We start from the raw sequence: 12,662 nt of genomic DNA, 5'->3' as shown, positions 1-12,662 counted from the left end.
CTGCCATGGGAGACCCTGTAGGCCGTTGCAGAAAGAAAGCACCTAGCATAACGTCAAATCTTAATCTCCCAACAAACAAATACATCAATGTACACACAAACACACATCACGGTTCATGTAGGGGAAAGCGATGGTAGTTATCCTGTTATTATGCTTCTGTTGCTGCAACACAGAATCTAAAGTTCAGCCTCATAAACCTGTGACTAACTTCTACAAGACTTCTGTCACAGGACACTAATCTACTTTCAATCACAGACGAGCATGCACATATGCACAAACATACACAAACACATATAATCACACACGTGCACACAAGGGAAATTACGGCCAATTAAGTGCTTGACTGTGACAGTTGGATAACAGTGTTAGAGTGTTGTCATCAGTGTTTCACTTCCTGCAACCTCCTCTCCCAGTCCGGTAAGCTGTGTCAAATCAAAGGTGGATCTATGTTTTCCTGCTGGTTTTTCCTCTGAACTCTGAACTGGACGCCAACATCTAACTCAACAGAATAAGCTCACTGCTCACGCTCAGTCTAACATTCAAACAGCGGTTGGTTTGAAGCTTCGCATTTTTGGGTTGTCTTCTTCTAATTAGTGTCTGAGTGAAACAAAGCAGAGGACGAGTCATTTCTTTTGCATAGACAGGTTCTTTGCAGCAGGAAGCAGTGAAGCAGAAACTCTGAAGCACCATCTGTTTACCCACCAAGTTTGATTGTTTTAACTAAACTGTTACACAAAGTTTGATTTTAAAAAGCCACAAAAAATAAACTCAGTGTCTACAGTGTAAAATTCAAACTGAATGTCAAACATCTGCATCAGTGCTTCTGCAGCTGTTAAAGCCCAAAGTGGAGATGTTCCTGGATCTTCATTCCTCAAGCAGCTCAGATGCAGAGGAGACCAGAGACATGATAAAGTAGCAGCTGGATAACAGTTTACTTTGTAATACAATACAGATATTATTTTTTAGATAAAAAGAAACATGGCAACTGAGAGACATTTCCAGAATAAAACTGCAGTAGAATCTTTGCGGCTGTGGTGCAGAGTTAGACCAGTCAACCTCTGATCAGAAGATTGTAGGCTCGGTTCCCACATGCCTTGTCTGGACACCATCTTGTTTTCTGCAGCCAGATGCCTTTGGCCATAATTGACAATGAGATTTAGAGTTTTGTTAGGGAGTGACTGACAGGAGTGATTAACCTAAAGAAAACAGGGTTGCAGATCAGAAGGCAAAAACATCAAGACAACGAGGTGAAGAAAGTCTGGAAATCAATGCCTTATTAACAGGAGTCACAAAAAAGAGGCATGAGCTGTCTCAACAGCAGCAGAAATTCAAGTTCCTTACGGCGGTATTACAAAAGCAGCTGAAAATCTGAAACAACTAACAAAATTAAAACAAAGACAAAACAAAAACATTCATCATCTTTCCAGTTAAAAATGCGTCAAAGCTTAGACTGCCCCCCCCCCAGCATGCCTATGAAACGGGTAGCGGGCACATCTGGAAAAGAGTTTGAGAGCAGCTCGTGCTCTCCTCAAGTCTCTTTCTGGGAGGGCTTGTACCTCTCACTGAGACACATAAATCCCTTTGGACGAGTCCTCCATCTCAGGTTTTCCTGTTCAAATCTTACTGTTGGCGTTCCAGCTATCCTAATCCTGCAGCTCTGCCCAACTTCAGTCAGCTCAAAGATGGACACCAGCCTGCCTGAAACACGTCCGCTTCTAACTGGTCGTGAATGGTAGCTCAAGCTAATTGACCAGTGTTTAATGCGCAAACACAACGGTTAATGCAGTCATAGATGTTCATGCAGAGAAAAATAGAAAAGATGTGGACTTTTACACAAACCTTGGATGGAGAACCACATAATTTTCTAGACAAATCTGTAACATCTTATACAAGAAAGCAAAAGAAAAGTAAAACATATAAACTCACGTTCAGGAGCAAATGTCCAATGAATAAAAATACAACGCACTTGCAGAGTAATGCAATACAATGAGATGAGAGAAAGATGTTTTTAGAAACTGTATTAATGTTAGGGTTAAAAGTCAAGTTTTCATCAAAAAGGACTCTAAGGTTCTCACATGAGAACAGGAAACCAAATGAATGTCATCCAGAGTGATAAAACTGTTATCAAGCTAATCCCTGAAGCGCTCGGGTCCAAGAGCAACAACCTCAGTTTTATCTGAGCTCAGGGAAAGAAAAACTGATGTCATCCAAGTCTATGTCGTTCAGCTTTGATACAAAAGAAGCCTCCTTCTCATGACATTATTGTTTATTATTACAGTATCACTGTCTTTTTTTTGAAGGTCCCAATCTTCTGCTGTTGTACTTTTATTAATGCTTCAGGGACAGACTCTCCTGTCCACCACAATCTGAAGGTGATAAACGGAGAGTGATGATATGACAAAGCAGTAATAATGATAAAGATGTGATGGTCAGAAAACCAAAGGGATCTCTGAATAATTGTTCTCATCAGCACTTCAGCAGTTATCATCCGTCATCACATTCTTTAAAATCTGAGATTACATTATACTTAGCCAAGTAAAGAATAAACCAAAGATAAACATCATTCTAAGTCAAACTACGGACCTCCTACTTGTTTTCCATCTGACCTGCCTTTGTAGCGTCTCATTGGCAAAACACACCTGATGTAATTAGCAGCGTGTAGGGCAGGGTTTTTGAAAATACAGCAGGATCCTGGGCCTCCAGGCCTGAAATCCCAAACCCAGTTCTTATAGTGTGTTCTCACCAAAAGCAATTCACCTCTGTTTTGATGAACAATCAGCCTCTGTTTAGATATGACTTAACGTGTTGCTGGACGTTTGTCCAACTAGACGCTCCTACCACTTGTCGGAGGAGCTACTGTCCAAAGTTTTCAGCCTCATCGCTCCATGGAAGCATTGACTGTTTATCTGTATATACACTCAGTGCATGGAAGACATGGTTGATGTTGAGAGATCAGGTTAATGCATTGTGAAGATTTCTACAAAAGTATCAGTAATCATGTCTCCGTGTTTGGATTCATGAGATTATTCAGAGATTCTTTCAGTACGGTGAGGTTCACCATATACTGCAGGACTTGCGTCTGCATAACGGTAGATCATCAACATATCCTGGGGCCACAACTGAGTTCCTGATTGGTGAATGCCATGCAAATTCTTTGCCAAAGTTATAATATTTGTCAAAATTTTAGCGTTGATGTTCCGCCCAAACCACACTACTACACTCGAACCTCTGATTCTGTCTGAACATGGGCCTTATATTGAAACCCTGACACGCAAATCCTGTTTGGTGTGTATTCAGCTTAAAAGGTCAGCTAGTCAGGTAATCTGAAGAAAGCATGTCACTAGGTAACTCTCTGGTCCTGTCATGGCTGCCCTGTGTGGGTGGATTCTGCTCAAATGAGGTTATCAGGACTGTTTGAATCAACCTTCCTGATGGTCTTTTACAGATATTGACATATATAACTTGGTTTGGATTGACCATGTTTTCCACATCAACAGCCAGAATTAGTAGTCCTCAACCGGAACCATAGGTCCTCACCATATTTATAATCCAATGTGCCCAACAGTGCGGAAAATACTGTATCAAAAAAAGGCAACTGTCAGAGCTTGGCACTTGAGTGAACAAAACAAAATATGTTTCTGTGGTACTCTATTCAGCTCAAAGCTGAAGCAGTAGAGCTAACACTTAGTCTTTATGGGAAGGTTTGGTTCCACAGTTTGGATGAAGAGGTCACCTGTGCATGTCTCATCCTTGTTCTGACAGCAGATCCTCAAGGATCATCCTCAATCCTGCTCTGTCTGGATCTGCCTGCGGTCGGCAGTAAAACTCTTGTTGCATATGTGAGTGTGCCACTGGAACCTTACTAACATGGTTTAACGGGTTAGAAAAAAGACTGGTACCAAATGTTCTTCTAAATAAAATCGGTTTCATACCCGACCCGTGTGATTGGCTGCTTCAAAACAGCATTCATGGATCCCGTTGCAGTTAAATATAGCCTGTAAAGCTTTGTCCGTCTGCCAAGCTCCCAAACCACATGAAATCCTTTTTCCTTTTCATTCCTGCAGTCCCGTCTCAGCATCAGCATTTACTATATTAAATCTCAAAGAGCTGAAATCAAATCAGACCGACATGCAGCGACCAAAGAAAGCAGATTGTGTGGATGGAAAACAGACCAGGTGCAGACTGTGGAGTCTCTTCACGAGATGAACTTAATTGCCTGAAAGTATGCAGGCGAAGCCTCTTCTCAGCTGACATGCTGCACTCTCACACAGTCTCTCATTCTCAGAGCGTTCCCGCTGTACAACAGGCCCGAAACGCTCCGTCGCTGTCGGTTCTGCTCTATGTGTGCGATGGAAAACCACTCAACCTGAACGTTCATCTGCTGAAAGAAAAACAGTAACATAATATCTGCTACTCATCAGCTCTGCAGATGATTTTACTTTTAGCGTTGCAGATGTGACACTGCTCATTTACCGTCTCTGTCTTTATACTTTTTCCTTTAGTAGACACTTTTTATCCAAATTGACTTACAAATAGGGCTTCACAGTAGTGTAGTGGTTAGCAATCACCTCACAGCGGGAAGTCCCTGGTTCCTAGCTAGGTCTTTTCTGTGTGGAGTTTGTATGTCCCCTTCATGCATGGATGGGCCTTCTCCAGATACTTCAGCTTCCTCCCACAGTCCAACAATATGATTCATAGGTAGATTGGTGACTCTAATTTGTATGTGCGGTTGTGTGGATCTGCAACTGCCAACCTGCTCAGGGTGAACTTCACCTTCACCCAAAAGTTACCCCATGACCCCAAAATATTAGAGGATCTTTTCTGTGACAGGTATCACCTGAAAAAACTAAGTTGTAGTCTAAGGTTCTAAGCCTCTCAGATCTGAGATCCACATCAGATCTGTGAAAGGTTCTGTTGGTTCTAGGCATGGTTGGGACGTCTCATAAAAAAACACCACCCCTTCCTCACAGATAATTCATTAAAAAGAAGTCTGAAGACAACTGCTATTGAAATTAGTTTTATGACTGATTTGGTTTGCTTTTGAGTTGGTTGCTTTCATTATATGTAACGATAAAAACTAGGCAGTACTTGGACTTGATGTAAGGGATAATGGGAGACGAAGTGTGCATTATCCGATATTAACGCACGCCGTGGAAGCCTGAACTGTACGACGCAACGAGGATAAAGCACACTTCAAAGGTCACTAACCCGCTTATACCATAGTCAAAAGAAAGAAATATTCAATCAGTTTTTAGTACTTATCTCTGGTTACCGTAATTTTTTTGGTTTAGATTGTTATCTTTTTTTTCCACAAAAAGCAGATTATTTGTTACCTGGTGAGCGTAGGTTCCCCAGTCGTGGCACAACTTTTGGCATTGTAGAAACTCATATTTTGCCGCAAAAAGAAGGTGAATGTTTACGATAAACTTTATTCTGGGGCTTGTAGGAGTTTACTGTCATATTTTCATTTTTCCCCCAAACATTTTATGTTAAACAACAACAGGGGCACAGATTTTGTCAGGCCGCTGCTCCAGCCAGCCAGAATCTGTGCCCCCCAGTTGTTAGCAGTAAATCAACAACTACTTATAAATTATCCAGTGTTAAATACTTCAATAACAAAGTCCCTTTCATAAACAGTGTTTCTTATTGTATTTTAGCCAAACAAAAGCTATTTCTAGTTTTTGTTTTTTTTTTACACAAAAAGTTGTCATTATTTTACTCAGAATAAATGTAATACAATGCAAGTATGGGGCAAAGCGCTACGAAACAAATCAATTGACCAGAGACAGGGGAAACCAATTCTTTCAGGGGAAACATCTTGGCACAACACCGACTTCGACTGCAGCAGCAAAGGAAAACCATATCCACGCTGATCGTCACGATGGGTTAAATAAAGCATCAGTTCACAGAGAAAGTTCACCTCTTACCGCTTCTTTTTGTCCAGATGTTGAAGCAAAAATTTGTTTTAAAGAAGCCAGCGCAGTGATATAAAACATTTGAGCTGTGACCGGAACTACTTTTTTGGGCGTACATTATCACTGTGGATTATCACTTAATCCACACCCAGCAGCCAATCAGACGTGAGTATTCACCTGGGCCATGGTATTACGGATCTCTGGTGGTTTGTGTTTGCTGTTGCTAAAAACAGTTCTGGATTTAGTCAAAGGAACCTGTCCAGCCTGTTCTGCAGAAGAAAAGGTTTTTGAAAAATTCAGCAACAAATGAACAATATATGAGGGTAAAACCTTAAGCACTGGTCAAGGTCAAAGTTCCTTAAAGATGGTCTTGGATCATGTTATTGGTTTCTGCTGCAAAAAAGATCTCTGTGTCCCTCCATTCACAGAGGTTCACTGTGGAATTTTGTTTTCTGAATGATGATAAGCAGCTCATTGGTTTCAGCTTCCAGCGTTCTAGATATGGATCTTTAAAAAAACACTGCAAAAAAAGGAATAAACATCAATAATGAGCTTTAATAGGCTTCTTATCGGTTTTGGGCTTCGTCTGGCGGAGGCCTTTCGGCAAGTTGTTAAGGTTCGGCAGGGCTTTCTTTAAATGATCCCAGCCCACCGTGCACTTGCAAATGTCAATGTCGAGACACCTGCAGGGGCAGATGTTGCAGCAGGAGTCCAATATCGACACTGGCAGAGCTGTGTCCTTCAAGGTTTGGAGAAGGGTCTTCCTCACGCAACAGCTTGTGCTCCTGCATGTGTGCAGGAAGAGCAGATGATCATGTACGCATCTTTATGGGGTTTCACAGCAAGATGCCGCCAAATGTCAGAGGTCTTTCACTCACTAAACAGTGCCTTTGGTTTCTGCTTTCTCTTCATCCAGGCTCTCTGTTCTGGTTTACCTGCGAGTTTACTCGAAAAACAACAAATAATTTTAAACTCAGCTCCGTGTACAGACAGGCAGAAACATTGAGGGAGGATTTCTTTCCTGATTCTATCTCATACCTCTCTCTAAACTCTCCCCCCTCAGTATTTAGCAGACTGAGCTGCCCCAGCTGGAGCTTTAAGGACCAATTTTAGCAGAAGCAGCAGTAAGCGGACGAAAGCTGCTGCTGCAAACTGTGTGGGCTCCGAGGAGGAGTTTCACTAAAAGAGAGGGGAGTGTCGGTTTAACATGGACTCCATTCGTTATGGACCCCCCCCCTCAAAAAAGAAAAGGTATTACATGCAGGATAATACTTTCACTGCAAACGTAAAAAAGAGAGCAAGGAGAGGCATCTGTTTACTTTGGCAGGAACTGCTGGGAGAAGCTGAGTTCAGAGGCCGGTCACAGGAGCTTCTAGTTCAAAATTCTCCTTCTTCTCTCTACAGGACTCACTGTTCATCTCTTTTGGTTTTCTCCACTGATCAGCTGTGATAAGACTCTTACACAAACATTTGAGAGTCATACACATTCATAATGAACCCCTTTTTTCACACTGATAGGGAAGAGGTTGTCTTTAAGTTCTGCTGGGATAATTTTTCTGTCAGTCGTCTTTGGGGTTTACCGCTTAAGAATCTGGTGTAGAGGTCATGCTCGCTTCCCTATAAACTGGTATATAATGTGTACCTATGTAGTACTTCCCTACTTTGTTTTAAAGCCCAAAGTGTTTTGCAGTAAAGAGTCCCATTCACCCATACACACACAGAGTCACACAATACCACTTTATGAATTATTCTTAAAGCTCATTCTTTTGCACTATGCACAGAGACTGTAGTGTGGTTCTGTAGGCCTTTTTTCTATTCCTCAATTCCTTAATGCCCTTTCTTCACAAGAGTGTCCAAGACACACCTGTCTTTGACACATTTTGCCTGAAACAACTACAAAGTTGATCCTCTGTTGCCTGCCAAGGGTGTCCAAATGCCACATGTTTTGATGGACACCTTTGTGCTCAAACATGTTGTTTGTCATGGACAAACTTTAATGAGCACATATGTCCAACATCAAAACACTGCTCAGATCAGGGAGGTCATTCCTACCAATCATGCCTCTCCAGATGTCGTTGCCCGTGTTGGTGTAGAAGTCCCCCAGAAGGAATGGAGTCCACCGTTAGGGGGGGATGCCAGTATCCCTTTAAGAGACAGCAAGAAGGCCAGGTACTCCAAACTGCTGTTCAGGCCAAAATCAGTCAGTGACCTGTCCCCCACTCAAAGGTGAAGAGACACGACACGAAGGTGAAGAGAACTCCAACACTTGATGGCTGAGCTGGGATCTCACAACTAAGCCCACCCCAGTACCTTTCAACCTCCCGCTTAGGCTTAGGGTAAAGCTCAGGCTCCTTCCCTCCCAGAGAGGTCCCATTGCATGTTCCCAAGCCAAGTTCCATGTCCAGGGATTGGGTTTGTCCTCCGAGCCACCCGCTTTCAACTGCTACCCAAACTACATCGCATAGAGCCCTTCTGAGCTCTCTAGCAGGTGGTGAACCCGCAGGATAGTGATTCCACATTGTTTCTTTGAGCTGGACCCGACCAGTTCCTGCGGGAGCAGCCCACTGGGCGCTTGCATGCGAATCACAACCCCAGGCCAGTCTCCGGGGCAGGGTCCCGGTGATGCCAATCTGGGCAATGTAATGATGTCTAGATTATTGTGGCTCATAAAGGAGGTTGTGAACCGCTCTGGCTCTTCACCCAGGACCCATCTGCCAGGGTTTCCCATGGCAAAAGCCCCAGACAGCTTAGCCTCTGGGATAACTTGAAATCTCAAACCTCTCCACCACGATCAGGTAGCGGTTCAGTCTTTGGACACCACAACAATCAAATCATCACAACAATCAAGTTTCTCAAACTAAGATTATTTTACTATTTAAAAACTTTTTTGATATTATTATTTCTCTTGCAAGACAGAATATAAGGCAATTTTTCTTGAAACAAGGTTCTTTTTACATCCTTAACATTCAGTTGTTGTAGTGCACCTTTTACCAAGTTTAAGGTAACAAAAAAAGTTAGTTCAGTTACTCAGAGCGTTAGACCAAGAGTCTCAGAGTAAATGCTTCAGGAAGCAGTATACCTCTCACCCGATCCACACCTCCAAAAAAAGACTTAAACTGCTCAATCTGAGTCCTCTTGAAATGTTGACAAGAGTGACAATTTATATACCAGGACCAGATATGGTCACATGGTGCAGTTCAAGTCTGGTTCCATTTATATTATACAGAATTTATCGAGCAAATAATGACTTTTCACATTTGGAAAGGTTAGAGTGCTGGACTTTTTATCGTATATACTAAAAGTCCCGTCCCCACCCAGCCCCACCCATCAATAGGTGCACAGTCTCAGTTGGATGACATGTGCGGTTAAAGCAAGACATTCAATAAATATTCAACACAGCAGCAGAAGGGGCTCTACACTTTACTATATGAAGCAGTCATGAAAACACGAAACCAATGTGAGGATGGCAGCAATGATCTGCCGCAGTCTTTGGTCACCACAAAAGTTCTGATCTGTATCCTGGATATAGTAACCTTTCTTTTATTTTGTTAATTTCTTTTTGCAGCCTCATCTTTTTTTTATTTTTCAGCCATTTCCTGCATGAATTTGTTGTCTGTAAAAGCTCCACGTGATCACAGAAGATAACTCAAGGTAAAACAACCACTTTCAACGAAAAGTCAATGCAAACGTGGCACTGTGTGATTGACACATGTATTAAAATAGTTGCCCCCCATTTAATTTTATGCTAAGTTCTGAAACAATGAGTACAATTACTGTTATGCCTATCTAAACTGTCATAGTTTCCCAGCCGGCAAGGCCAAGTGGGCCCATATGGTTTAAAAGTGGACAAAAAATGTGGGCCCCGCAGTGGTTTCTCCGCAGTTTCCGTGGTTGCCCCACATGTGTTTGGCTCAAGTGGGCACTCAGCTATGCTAGTCAGCCACCCGATGGACAGTGGACCTCGCTATGTTAAATAGGATCCAAGATGAGGCATTTGCCGTCAACATGACGCAACCTGCTTTTCTTTTTTCAAACAAGCGCACATGTCGATGGTGCACAAAAACAAAATATTTTGCTCCAGTTTTAATGAGCACAGCAGTTCCAAAATGAAATGAAGCATCGCCATCATAACTTTAAGACTTGGAAACAGAAGCCTGTGCACAGAAGGAAAAAAACATGAAACCCCCCAGAAAATTAGCAGAAATGATGTAAAAATAGCAGCAATGTGGAAGCAATTCATGCTAATTAGGCCTTTATTTGTGGTCCAATAATTGGGTGCATTTGAATTGGAGATGCTTTTTCCCCCTCTGTGCTCCACATTTGCCCTCCTTTAGAGAGAAGATCAAAGAGTGTGTACTAGAACAAATGGAAATGGTGCATAGCTGTCATCTCAGTCCTGAGTGACTGAGCTCCCTCCAGTGTGAGAAAAACAGCCAGCAAGGCTGTTTGTGGACATGATTTAAGTTCATGTGCACCATTCACAACAGCTCTCCCCGTTTAACACACGTGGGGGTTGTCTTCTGGGGGTTTCCATTTCACTTCTCCTCAGCGTTTAAGACACGAAAGTTCACATTAAACTGTTCTCAGAAGAAACACGAGGAATTCAAATTAATTATAGTTGAAAAACTTGCAGCTTAACTATCTTTGCTAAGATCTTCCCCTGCTTGGAAATGCTCATAGCTCCCTAAAGTGTCTGAGAGTCAAGCCTCTCATCCAAATGTAAACTTCTGCTTCAAGTTCCTCCTGGATTGATGCACTTCCTTCTTGATGTTTAGACTCCACCCCCAATTTTATTTTATTTTTTCTGTTTTGAGTGATGGAGGGGCTAAATGGTTGAACACTACGGCGGTAGTACATATGGTAGACCAGTGGTTCACACATTTGGATGATAAAAAATATGTGGGTGTGGTACTTTTAGATTTCACAGCTGCTTTTGATGTAATCCACCATGATATTCTGTTGGCAAAGCTCAAATGTTATGGATTTTCACAGTTGTCTCTTTCACTGATAAGTGTTTGTAAATGATATGTCCCAGGAGGTGAGAAATGCAGAAGTGGTGTTATATGCAGATGACGCAACTTTATTCTGTGCATCTGCTACTGTCCCAGAGCTCAAAACAGCCCTACAGAATCCACCTTAATTTAGTTACCAATTGGGTTAAGTTGAATAAGTTCTTAATACATGTAAAACAAAATGCATCGTTTTAGGTACAAAATATTTATTGAATGCACCATGTTACCTGAATTTGAGTATTGACAATAGTTTGGTTGAACAAGTGACTAAAACCAAGCTTCTGGGCATCAAATTAGATGATCAGCTCTCTTGGACAGATCAGATAAATCATATAGTATCCAAGATGGGCAGAGGAATCGCCTTGGCTCGGAGGTGTGTGCAATGTTGGCCACCAAAATCGAGCTGCCAGGGTGGCTCTTGGTTGCTCTTTTTGGACCAATGTGAATGAGATGCACACCATTTTAGGTTGGTTGATGGTAAAAGACAAAGTACAACTCAGTCTTCAATGCTCAATTTCATTTTTAAAAAATGTACACAATATTTGGTAAATAAAGTTTTATACAGTGGGAATTGTCATCAATATCAGATTCGTCAGGTCAGCTCTGGTGATTTGATGGTTCTTTTTTCAAGATCCAACTGTATGAGACGAACAGTGCTGGTTAGATTTTCTGTTCCATAGAATCAAGTGTCTGGAAGGACAAGGCTTATTAGTAACAAATATTATTTCAAAAAGATTTAAAAACTAAGATACATGGACTACTTACAATAACTAACGATTTGCATGATTTGCTGTTATGAAATGGATTGTTGTTGATGTTGATATGTTGCTACGTGTGTCATGACGTCGTAGACGTAGCAGACCCAGATGCTGAAACCCGGAAGAAAACTCACAGCAAGGATGACTTTAAATAGATTTATTTTACCAAGGGTAAATAAGGTGAGGCGTGGACGCCGAGGACGGCGGGATCAGCTTGGTGCGAAGAGTGGATGCCGAGGACGGCGGGACTGGCGTGGAGCGGGGGAACCAGCGTGACCAAGGTAGGAACCTGAAGGTGAGCAAAAGACGTGGTAAGTATAGAGGCGAGATAAACTTAGCTGAGACTAAAAGGCCAGGCATAAGCACCGGAGTGAGTATAACAAACTGGCGCTGGATACTGGTGAGGAGCTCCCATATGAAGACCGGCAGGATGATGAGAAGATGAGCGTCAGCTGGTTCCAATCAGCCAGGTGGTGAGAGCTGTAGGAGGGGGAGGTGAACTGACAGGCACCGTGACAACGTGTTTTGATATGCTGGTACAAAAATGAATTTTTTTTTTAAAACTTATTTTAACGTGTGAAGCTTTTAAGGTAAATATGATGAATTAGTCACTGTATTTTGTGAAATCATTTTCGGTTTTTGTGAAATTGGTAAAATGTATGTATTTTTTGCGTATGGACTCCAGGAAGACTAGCAACCAATTTGTGGAAGCTAATTGGCCTCCAAATAAATAAACAAATAAACAGACAACCATGCTTGATCAAACTAATTCGCAGTTTTTACCTGTGCATGTTAGTGTGCAGTTAACTACAATCTCATCTTTATTATAACTTCATGGGAGGATTTACTAGAGGGGGGGTGTGTGTGAGTGAGACATAAAAAAAGCTGGACAAGCAAGACACAATGTAAGCACTTTGAGTGTTTTGAAAAGCGCAGATAAATCCAATCCATTATTATTATTATTTTTGTTCTCTCCT

At 41.9% G+C, this 12,662-nt stretch overlaps 1 long non-coding RNA gene across 1 annotated transcript; it reads right to left on the bottom strand.

The window, feature by feature from the left end:
- Window positions 1-11,429: 11,429 nt before the first annotated feature.
- LOC144994971 (uncharacterized) lies at window positions 11,430-12,213 on the bottom strand. The gene is made up of 2 exons (XR_013658708.1): window positions 11,693-12,213; window positions 11,430-11,617 (listed from the first exon to the last, which is right to left on the bottom strand). It is a non-coding gene; the product is annotated as an uncharacterized LOC144994971 (long non-coding RNA).
- Between the last annotated feature and the right edge of the window lie 449 nt (window positions 12,214-12,662).

The sequence above is a fragment of the Oryzias latipes genome, chromosome 10 (assembly GCF_053564925.1).
Source record: "Oryzias latipes strain Hd-rR chromosome 10, Olatipes_Hd-rR_3.1".
Classification (NCBI taxonomy): domain Eukaryota; kingdom Metazoa; phylum Chordata; class Actinopteri; order Beloniformes; family Adrianichthyidae; genus Oryzias; species Oryzias latipes.
This window is presented reverse-complemented; position numbering and strand designations above follow the sequence as displayed.